The 12,251-nt window shown below is 33.0% G+C and overlaps 3 non-coding genes across 3 annotated transcripts; all 3 read left to right on the top strand.

The window, feature by feature from the left end:
- Positions 1-685: 685 nt before the first annotated feature.
- LOC122320828 lies at positions 686-2,681 on the top strand. The gene has a single exon (XR_006245868.1). It is a non-coding gene; the product is annotated as a small subunit ribosomal RNA (ribosomal RNA).
- Positions 2,682-3,283: 602 nt separating this feature from the next.
- On the top strand, positions 3,284-3,463 carry LOC122320823. The gene has a single exon (XR_006245863.1). It is a non-coding gene; the product is annotated as a 5.8S ribosomal RNA (ribosomal RNA).
- Positions 3,464-3,901: 438 nt separating this feature from the next.
- Positions 3,902-7,862, top strand: LOC122320832. Its single transcript, XR_006245872.1, has one exon. It is a non-coding gene; the product is annotated as a large subunit ribosomal RNA (ribosomal RNA).
- Positions 7,863-12,251: the final 4,389 nt, after the last annotated feature.

The raw sequence follows: 12,251 nt of genomic DNA, 5'->3' as shown, positions 1-12,251 counted from the left end.
AGGTTATATATGTATATATATAATAACAATTGGTTTCCAATTATTATCGTTAATTTTTGGTGGCAGGCTAATATAATGTATATTAAATTAGTACCTGCCTTAAAATCGGACGCACTATATCGTTTGCCGGTATAGTGAGTTCAAATAAAATAATAATATTTTTTAATAATATTATTATTAAATAAATACTTATTTTTCATATGCGCTCGGTTTTATATTATATATCATTCGAGAGTTATATGGAAAAATGTTAAATTTTAAATTTAACATCAAAATACAAATGATTTAATTCAATATTTATATTGATTAAACAAAAATTGCAAATGTGTGGATACATAAATAATTATGTATGTTGAAATAAAATGATATTTTAGAATAAAATATTGTACATATAATAAAATTATAGTAGCAAATATATATTAAATAAAAATTATGTTATAAAATTATACATACATACGTATATTTATATATATGATGTAATGAATAATTCTTATAACATCTAAAACTTGTTATATTAGTGGCGAAACAAGTATAAAACAAAACATAAAAGAAGGATTACGAATGCTATACAAGTTTTGGCCGTAATCAAATTCAAAAAATAGAATATTAAAATAATAGATCTATAATATTTATATTGCATTATTTCTATTCGAAAATATGAATGAAATATGTAAAGAAAAACATTATTCTGGTTGATCCTGCCAGTAGTTATATGCTTGTCTCAAAGATTAAGCCATGCATGTCTAAGTACACACGAATTAAAAGTGAAACCGCAAAAGGCTCATTATATCAGTTATGGTTCCTTAGATCGTTAACAGTTACTTGGATAACTGTGGTAATTCTAGAGCTAATACATGCAATTAAAACATGAACCTTTATGGGACATGTGCTTTTATTAGGCTAAAACCAAGCGATCGCAAGATCGTTATATTGGTTGAACTCTAGATAACATGCAGATCGTATGGTCATGTACCGACGACAGATCTTTCAAATGTCTGCCCTATCAACTTTTGATGGTAGTATCTAGGACTACCATGGTTGCAACGGGTAACGGGGAATCAGGGTTCGATTCCGGAGAGGGAGCCTGAGAAACGGCTACCACATCTAAGGAAGGCAGCAGGCGCGTAAATTACCCACTCCCAGCTCGGGGAGGTAGTGACGAAAAATAACAATACAGGACTCATATCCGAGGCCCTGTAATTGGAATGAGTACACTTTAAATCCTTTAACAAGGACCAATTGGAGGGCAAGTCTGGTGCCAGCAGCCGCGGTAATTCCAGCTCCAATAGCGTATATTAAAGTTGTTGCGGTTAAAACGTTCGTAGTTGAACTTGTGCTTCATACGGGTAGTACAACTTACATTTGTGGTTAGTACTATACCTTTATGTATGTAAGCGTATTACCGGTGGAGTTCTTATATGTGATTAAGTACTTGTATTTTTTCATATGTTCCTCCTATTTAAAAACCTGCATTAGTGCTCTTAAACGAGTGTTATTGTGGGCCGGTACAATTACTTTGAACAAATTAGAGTGCTTAAAGCAGGCTTCAAATGCCTGAATATTCTGTGCATGGGATAATGAAATAAGACCTCTGTTCTGCTTTCATTGGTTTTCAGATCAAGAGGTAATGATTAATAGAAGCAGTTTGGGGGCATTAGTATTACGACGCGAGAGGTGAAATTCTTGGACCGTCGTAAGACTAACTTAAGCGAAAGCATTTGCCAAAGATGTTTTCATTAATCAAGAACGAAAGTTAGAGGTTCGAAGGCGATCAGATACCGCCCTAGTTCTAACCATAAACGATGCCAGCTAGCAATTGGGTGTAGCTACTTTTATGGCTCTCTCAGTCGCTTCCCGGGAAACCAAAGCTTTTGGGCTCCGGGGGAAGTATGGTTGCAAAGCTGAAACTTAAAGGAATTGACGGAAGGGCACCACCAGGAGTGGAGCCTGCGGCTTAATTTGACTCAACACGGGAAAACTTACCAGGTCCGAACATAAGTGTGTAAGACAGATTGATAGCTCTTTCTCGAATCTATGGGTGGTGGTGCATGGCCGTTCTTAGTTCGTGGAGTGATTTGTCTGGTTAATTCCGATAACGAACGAGACTCAAATATATTAAATAGATATCTTCAGGATTATGGTGTTGAAGCTTATATAGCCTTCATTCATGGTGGGCAGTAAAATGTTTATTGTGTTTGAATGTGTTTATGTAAGTGGAGCCGTACCTGTTGGTTTGTCCCATTATAAGGACACTAGCTTCTTAAATGGACAAATTGCGTCTAGCAATAATGAGATTGAGCAATAACAGGTCTGTGATGCCCTTAGATGTCCTGGGCTGCACGCGCGTACAATGAAAGTATCAACGTGTATTTCCTAGACCGAGAGGTCCGGGTAAACCGCTGAACCACTTTCATGCTTGGGATTGTGAACTGAAACTGTTCACATGAACTTGGAATTCCCAGTAAGTGTGAGTCATTAACTCGCATTGATTACGTCCCTGCCCTTTGTACACACCGCCCGTCGCTACTACCGATTGAATTATTTAGTGAGGTCTCCGGACGTGATCACTGTGACGCCTTGCGTGTTACGGTTGTTTCGCAAAAGTTGACCGAACTTGATTATTTAGAGGAAGTAAAAGTCGTAACAAGGTTTCCGTAGGTGAACCTGCGGAAGGATCATTATTGTATATAATATCTTTACCGTAAACAACAATAACTTGTTTTAATTATAAAATATATTTTTATAATATAACAAGATAAAATTGCCAAACAATTATATATTTATAAAAAAAAGAAGTTCAATGAAAATTTGGATTAAATTTTTTTTATAAATAAAATCAAGCAAACAAGAATAATAATCAAGCAAATTAAATTGTATTATAATATATTCACAAATTTATGTTTATATATTATAATATGAAACTTGCGTGTATATGGACCATAATATACACGCGTTGCGAATATGTATTGTTCATCATAGTTATGGGCATACATTGGCTAATGCAACAACCTAAAATGTTGAATGTTGTACCTGGTTTACTTCAGGTTAATGTTTTATATAAAAAACGCAATATTATATCACATTAAAATTATATGAAATTGTAAATTATCCAAGTAATAAATGGTATAATATTGTTTATATAAAACTAAGACATTTCGCAGCATTTCGTTTTAGGTATAAAAAAAAAGATTTATTGAAGGAATTGATATATGCCAGTAAAATGGTGTATTTTTAATTTCTTTCAATAAATTCATATTTGACAAATTGAAATAATAAATATAAAAACTCTAAGCGGTGGATCACTCGGCTCATGGGTCGATGAAGAACGCAGCAAACTGTGCGTCATCGTGTGAACTGCAGGACACATGAACATCGACATTTTGAACGCATATCGCAGTCCATGCTGTTATGGTACTTTAATTAATTTTTTAGTGCTGCTTGGACTACATATGGTTGAGGGTTGTAAGACTATGCTAATTAAGTTGTTTAGAAATTTGGTAATCAAATTTCTAAGCATATGGTATATTATTGGATAAAAATTTTAATTAAATATAATTATTATTTTTATTCATAATATTAAAATATCTATGGAAAACATTATCTCACATTATAAATAATTTGATTGTGAAAAACGAAGAAAAATATTTTCATTTTCAATCATATAATACTGAGGAATGTCTAGCATAAAAAATGTTTGAAATATTTTTCATCTAGAATTGTCTCTTATTAATGATTTAGTAAAATTGAAATCTTTTGTAAATGTTATTGTTCTTCGTTAAATTCGTTTAAAACTCATAACTAAATTAAAACTAATTAACGAAAAAAATTTTTATACGAATTCATTAAATGTTTCTCCATTATATAAATGTAAAGAATATATTGAAAAAAAAAATGTTATATACAACCTCAACTCATATGGGACTACCCCCTGAATTTAAGCATATTAATTAGGGGAGGAAAAGAAACTAACTAGGATTTTCTTAGTAGCGGCGAGCGAAAAGAAATCAGTTCAGCACTAAGTCACTTTGTCTATATGGCAAATGTGAGATGCAGTGTATGGAGCGTCAATATTCTAGTATGAGAAATTAACGATTTAAGTCCTTCTTAAATGAGGCCATTTACCCATAGAGGGTGCCAGGCCCGTATAACGTTAATGATTACTAGATGATGTTTCCAAAGAGTCGTGTTGCTTGATAGTGCAGCACTAAGTGGGTGGTAAACTCCATCTAAAACTAAATATAACCATGAGACCGATAGTAAACAAGTACCGTGAGGGAAAGTTGAAAAGAACTCTGAATAGAGAGTTAAATAGTACGTGAAACTGCTTAGAGGTTAAGCCCGATGAACCTGAATATCCATTATGGAAAATTCATCATTAAAATTGTAATATTTAAACAATATTATGATAATAGTGTGCATTTTTTCCATATAAGGACATTGTAATCTATTAGCATACAAAATTTATCATAAAATATGGCTTATAGTTTATTTAAATTAAAATGCTTGCGTTTTAACACAAAATAAATGTCATTAATTTGATAAAGTGCTGATAGATTTATATGATTACAGTGCGTTAATTTTTCGGAATTATATAATGGCATAATTATCAATGATTTTTGTGTTTATTATATGCACTTGTATGATTAACAATGCGAAAGATTCAGGATACCTTCGGGACCCGTCTTGAAACACGGACCAAGGAGTCTAACATATGTGCAAGTTATTGGGATATAAACCTAATAGCGTAATTAACTTGACTAATAATGGGATTAGTTTTTAACTATTTATAGTTAATTAACACAATCCCGGGGCGTTCTATATAGTTATGTATAATGATATTTATATTATTTATGCCTCTAACTGGAACGTACCTTGAGCATATATGCTGTGACCCGAAAGATGGTGAACTATACTTGATCAGGTTGAAGTCAGGGGAAACCCTGATGGAAGACCGAAACAGTTCTGACGTGCAAATCGATTGTCAGAATTGAGTATAGGGGCGAAAGACCAATCGAACCATCTAGTAGCTGGTTCCTTCCGAAGTTTCCCTCAGGATAGCTGGTGCATTTTAATATTATATAAAATAATCTTATCTGGTAAAGCGAATGATTAGAGGCCTTAGGGTCGAAACGATCTTAACCTATTCTCAAACTTTAAATGGGTAAGAACCTTAACTTTCTTGATATGAAGTTTAAGGTTATGATATAATGTGCCCAGTGGGCCACTTTTGGTAAGCAGAACTGGCGCTGTGGGATGAACCAAACGTAATGTTACGGTGCCCAAATTAACAACTCATGCAGATACCATGAAAGGCGTTGGTTGCTTAAAACAGCAGGACGGTGATCATGGAAGTCGAAATCCGCTAAGGAGTGTGTAACAACTCACCTGCCGAAGCAACTAGCCCTTAAAATGGATGGCGCTTAAGTTGTATACCTATACATTACCGCTAAAGTAGATGATTTATATTACTTGTAATATAAATTTTGAAACTTTAGTGAGTAGGAAGGTACAATGGTATGCGTAGAAGTGTTTGGCGTAAGCCTGCATGGAGCTGCCATTGGTACAGATCTTGGTGGTAGTAGCAAATAATCGAATGAGACCTTGGAGGACTGAAGTGGAGAAGGGTTTCGTGTGAACAGTGGTTGATCACGAGTTAGTCGGTCCTAAGTTCAAGGCGAAAGCCGAAAATTTTCAAGTAAAAAACTAATGACTAAATAAATATATATACAAGCCAAAAATAATATACTTGAATAATTTTGAACGAAAGGGAATACGGTTCCAATTCCGTAACCTGTTGAGTATCCGTTTGTTATTAAATATGGGCCTCGTGCTCATCCTGGCAACAGGAACGACCATAAAGAAGCCGTCGAGAGATATCGGAAGAGTTTTCTTTTCTGTTTTATAGCCGTACTACCATGGAAGTCTTTCGCAGAGAGATATGGTAGATGGGCTAGAAGAGCATGACATATACTGTTGTGTCGATATTTTCTCCTCGGACCTTGAAAATTTATGGTGGGGACACGCAAACTTCTCAACAGGCCGTACCAATATCCGCAGCTGGTCTCCAAGGTGAAGAGTCTCTAGTCGATAGAATAATGTAGGTAAGGGAAGTCGGCAAATTAGATCCGTAACTTCGGGATAAGGATTGGCTCTGAAGATTGAGATAGTCGGGCTTGATTGGGAAACAATAACATGGTTTATGTGCTCGTTCTGGGTAAATAGAGTGTCTATCATTTATGGTGGTTACTTGTTCCCCGGATAGTTTAGTTACGTAGCCAATTGTGGAACTTTCTTGCTAAAATTTTTAAGAATACTAATTGGCTCAAACCGATTAGTTCTTATTAATTATAACGATTATCAATTAACAATCAATTCAGAACTGGCACGGACTTGGGGAATCCGACTGTCTAATTAAAACAAAGCATTGTGATGGCCCTAGCGGGTGTTGACACAATGTGATTTCTGCCCAGTGCTCTGAATGTCAAAGTGAAGAAATTCAAGTAAGCGCGGGTCAACGGCGGGAGTAACTATGACTCTCTTAAGGTAGCCAAATGCCTCGTCATCTAATTAGTGACGCGCATGAATGGATTAACGAGATTCCTACTGTCCCTATCTACTATCTAGCGAAACCACAGCCAAGGGAACGGGCTTGGAATAATTAGCGGGGAAAGAAGACCCTTTTGAGCTTGACTCTAATCTGGCAGTGTAAGGAGACATAAGAGGTGTAGAATAAGTGGGAGATATTAGGCTTCGGTTTGATATCGCCAATGAAATACCACTACTCTTATTGTTTCCTTACTTACTTGATTAAATGGAACGTGTATCATTTCCTAGCCATTATACGGATATATTTATTATATCTTATGGTATTGGGTTTTGATGCAAGCTTCTTGATCAAAGTATCACGAGTTTGTTATATAATCGCAAACAAATTCTTTAATAAAACGATGCATTTATGTATTTTTGATTTGAAAATTTGGTATAACTCCAATTACTCAGGTATGATCCAATTCAAGGACATTGCCAGGTAGGGAGTTTGACTGGGGCGGTACATCTCTCAAATAATAACGGAGGTGTCCCAAGGCCAGCTCAGTGCGGACAGAAACCACACATAGAGCAAAAGGGCAAATGCTGACTTGATCTCGGTGTTCAGTACACACAGGGACAGCAAAAGCTCGGCCTATCGATCCTTTTGGTTTAAAGAGTTTTTAACAAGAGGTGTCAGAAAAGTTACCATAGGGATAACTGGCTTGTGGCGGCCAAGCGTTCATAGCGACGTCGCTTTTTGATCCTTCGATGTCGGCTCTTCCTATCATTGTGAAGCAAAATTCACCAAGCGTTGGATTGTTCACCCATGCAAGGGAACGTGAGCTGGGTTTAGACCGTCGTGAGACAGGTTAGTTTTACCCTACTAATGACAAAACGTTGTTGCGACAGCATTCCTGCGTAGTACGAGAGGAACCGCAGGTACGGACCAATGGCACAATACTTGTTCGAGCGAACAGTGGTATGACGCTACGTCCGTTGGATTATGCCTGAACGCCTCTAAGGTCGTATCCGTGCTGGACTGCAATGATAAATAAGGGGCAATTTGCATTGTATGGCTTCTAAACCATTTAAAGTTTATAATTCATTTTATAAACGACAATGGATGTGATGCCAATGTAATTTGTAACATAGTAAATTGGGAGGATCTTCGATCACCTGATGCCGCGCTAGTTACATATAAAAACATTATTTAATACAATGACAAAGCCTAGAATCAATTGTAAACGACTTTTGTAACAGGCAAGGTGTTGTAAGTGGTTGAGCAGCTGCCATACTGCGATCCACTGAAGCTTATCCTTTGCTTGATGATTCGATATTTAATAAAATAACGAAATGGAAAGAATATTATAATTATTAAATTTATTTTGATAATTATAATTTTGGATTTTTGGGGAATCCAAAGAAAAAGGTAGCCAAAAAGTACTCGTCATATTATTAGTGACGCATATAAGATCATGTCAAAGTAAAAGAAACAAAGTAATGTTTGAGATTAACTATGAATCCACTTTTACGGTAGCCAAATATTCCGTCATATTATTAGTGACGCATATAAGATCATGTCAAAGTAAAAGAAACAAAGTAATGTTTGAGATTAACTATGAATCCACTTTTACGGTAGCCAAATGTCCCGTCATATTATTAGTGACGCATATAAGATCATGTCAAAGTAAAAGAAACAAAGTAATGTTTGAGATTAACTATGAATCCACTTTTACCGTAGCCAAATATTCCGTCATATTATTAGTGACGCATATAAGATCATGTCAAAGTAAAAGAAACAAAGTAATGTTTGAGATTAACTATGAATCCACTTTTACGGTAGCCAAATGTTCCGTCATATTAGTGACGCATATAAGATCATGTCAAAGTAAAAGAAACAAAGTAATGTTTGAGATTAACTATGAATCCACTTTTACGGTAGCCAAATGTTCCGTCATATTATTAGTGACGCATATAAGATCATGTCAAAGTAAAAGAAACAAAGTAATGTTTGAGATTAACTATGAATCCACTTTTACGGTAGCCAAATGTTCCGTCATATTATTAGTGACGCATATAAGATCATGTCAAAGTAAAAGAAACAAAGTAATGTTTGAGATTAACTATGAATCCACTTTTACGGTAGCCAAATGTTCCGTCATATTATTAGTGACGCATATAAGATCATGTCAAAGTAAAAGAAACAAAGTAATGTTTGAGATTAACTATGAATCCACTTTTACGGTAGCCAAATGTCCCGTCATATTATTAGTGACGCATATAAGATCATGTCAAAGTAAAAGAAACAAAGTAATGTTTGAGATTAACTATGAATCCACTTTTACGGTAGCCAAATGTCCCGTCATATTATTAGTGACGCATATAAGATCATGTCAAAGTAAAAGAAACAAAGTAATGTTTGAGATTAACTATGAATCCACTTTTACCGTAGCCAAATATTCCGTCATATTATTAGTGACGCATATAAGATCATGTCAAAGTAAAAGAAACAAAGTAATGTTTGAGATTAACTATGAATCCACTTTTACGGTAGCCAAATGTCCCGTCATATTATTAGTGACGCATATAAGATCATGTCAAAGTAAAAGAAACAAAGTAATGTTTGAGATTAACTATGAATCCACTTTTACCGTAGCCAAATGTTCCGTCATATTATTAGTGACGCATATAAGATCATGTCAAAGTAAAAGAAACAAAGTAATGTTTGAGATTAACTATGAATCCACTTTTACGGTAGCCAAATGTTCCGTCATATTATTAGTGACGCATATAAGATCATGTCAAAGTAAAAGAAACAAAGTAATGTTTGAGATTAACTATGAATCCACTTTTACGGTAGCCAAATGTCCCGTCATATTATTAGTGACGCATATAAGATCATGTCAAAGTAAAAGAAACAAAGTAATGTTTGAGATTAACTATGAATCCACTTTTACCGTAGCCAAATATTCCGTCATATTATTAGTGACGCATATAAGATCATGTCAAAGTAAAAGAAACAAAGTAATGTTTGAGATTAACTATGAATCCACTTTTACGGTAGCCAAATGTCCCGTCATATTATTAGTGACGCATATAAGATCATGTCAAAGTAAAAGAAACAAAGTAATGTTTGAGATAACTATATATAAACCTCTTTACGGTAACCAAGAGTCTCGTCACATTAATAATAATAGTTAATGAATGTATAGCCATATAGATGATTGGTGACCGGTAATGAATAAAAAAAAAAAACCTATATTTAATATATCTATAAATAATACATATTATTTGCGGAATCGTTCATATAATATTATACTATGATATAATATTATTAAAATAGGTAATTAATTTATTATTACGATATAAGTCACCCTGACTAACAAAAGATTTTTAAAATACACAATTGAATGGCGGGAGTAACTGTAACTTTTAAAGTGTAGTTCAATGCCTTGTTAATCAATTAGTAATGTTCATCAATAAATTAATCAAATTCCTACTGTCCCGAAGAATTGCTACTGGGATAAAATTAAATTAAACCAACGCGGCTGGTGCTCACACTAAACACTTTTTTTCCATTAAAAATCATTATAGGTAGGCAAGGCAGTTTTGCCGATCAAAGTATTCTTCAAAATATATGAAATTATGATATCCGATATATATATATATATATATATGATATCAATAATATAAATAAATTTACCATATACATATGAAAATCAGTATGAATATCAATTATATGAAGAAATATATATCATATGTATATAAAAAAGTATGAAATATACCTATAAACCTACCTATAAGTGGTTGCCGACTCAAGTATTGTTTAAAACATATGATATGCATATGATTTTGTCAATAATATTAATAAATTAATCATATACATATGAAAATCAGCATAAATATCAATTATATTAAGAAATATATCATATGTATATAAAAAAGTATGAAATATACCTATAAACTCTTAAGTAAATTAAGAGAAAGCCACAGTGTGGGCTCATCTAGTACTGAAAACACCCGATATCTAGATAGGGTGTTCAAAAACTATTATAGGTAGGCAGTGGTTGCCGACCCAAGTATTGTTCAAAACATATGATATGCATATGATTTTGTCAATAATATTAATAAATTAACCATATACATATGAAAATCAGCATAAATATCAATTATATTAAGAAATATAACATATGTATATAAAAAAGTATGAAATATACCTATAAACTCTTAAGTAAATTGAGAAAAAGCCACAGTGTGGGCTCATCTAGTACTGAAAACACCCGATATCTAGATAGGGTGTTCAAAAACTATTATAGGTAGGCAGTGGTTGCCGACCCAAGTATTGTTCAAAACATATGATATGCATATGATTTTGTCAATAATATTAATAAATTAACCATATACATATGAAAATCAACATAAATATCAATTATATTAAGAAATATATCATATGTATATAAAAAAGTATGAAATATACCTATAAACTCTTAAGTAAATTAAGAGAAAGCCACAGTGTGGGCTCATCTAGTACAGAAAACACCCGATATCTAGATAGGGTGTTCAAAAACTATTATAGGTAGGCAGTGGTTGCCGACCCAAGTATTGTTCAAAACATATGATATGCATATGATTTTGTCAATAATATTAATAAATTAACCATATACATATGAAAATCAACATAAATATCAATTATATTAAGAAATATATCATATGTATATAAAAAAGTATGAAATATACCTATAAACTCTTAAGTAAATTAAGAGAAAGCCACAGTGTGGGCTCATCTAGTACAGAAAACACCCGATATCTAGATAGGGTGTTCAAAAACTATTATAGGTAGGCAGTGGTTGCCGACCCAAGTATTGTTCAAAACATATGATATGCATATGATTTTGTCAATAATATAAATAAATTTACCATATACATATGAAAATCAGCATAAATATAAATTATATGAAGAAGTAATTCATATGTATATAAAAAGTACTGAATTCAATATTCTCTTAAGTTATTATAGGAGAATAACTGTAGGGTGGGTGGCAAGCCCAATTGAAAATGCCCGATTTCAAGACATCGATGCAAAAAACTACTATAGGATGGTCAGTGGATGTCCATCTAGAATTGATATAAATCTATGTATATAATATGATTTAGTCAATGTTGACAATATATATTATAATATTATCCGTATAAATTTGTTTCTTTATTCTTTTTGAATACGAGACTTGGCTGAGCGGACTAATATTATTAAAACTCAAGATAATAACGTTGAAACGTGCGCCAAGGTTATATATGTATATATATAATAACAATTGGTTTCCAATTATTATCGTTAATTTTTGGTGGCAGGCTAATATAATGTATATTAAATTAGTACCTGCCTTAAAATCGGACGCACTATATCGTTTGCCGGTATAGTGAGTTCAAATAAAATAATAATATTTTTTAATAATATTATTATTAAATAAATACTTATTTTTCATATGCGCTCGGTTTTATATTATATATCATTCGAGAGTTATATGGAAAAATGTTAAATTTTAAATTTAACATCAAAATACAAATGATTTAATTCAATATTTATATTGATTAAACAAAAATTGCAAATGTGTGGATACATAAATAATTATGTATGTTGAAATAAAATGATATTTTAGAATAAAATATTGTACATATAATAAAATTATAGTAGCAAATATATATTAAATAAAAATTATGTTATA

This window comes from Drosophila ficusphila, unplaced genomic scaffold, assembly GCF_018152265.1.
Source record: "Drosophila ficusphila isolate 14025-0441.05 unplaced genomic scaffold, ASM1815226v1 contig_842, whole genome shotgun sequence".
Classification (NCBI taxonomy): Eukaryota; Metazoa; Arthropoda; class Insecta; order Diptera; family Drosophilidae; genus Drosophila; species Drosophila ficusphila.
The sequence above is the reverse complement of the archived record's forward strand: the minus strand, read 5'-3'. Positions and strand labels throughout refer to the sequence as shown.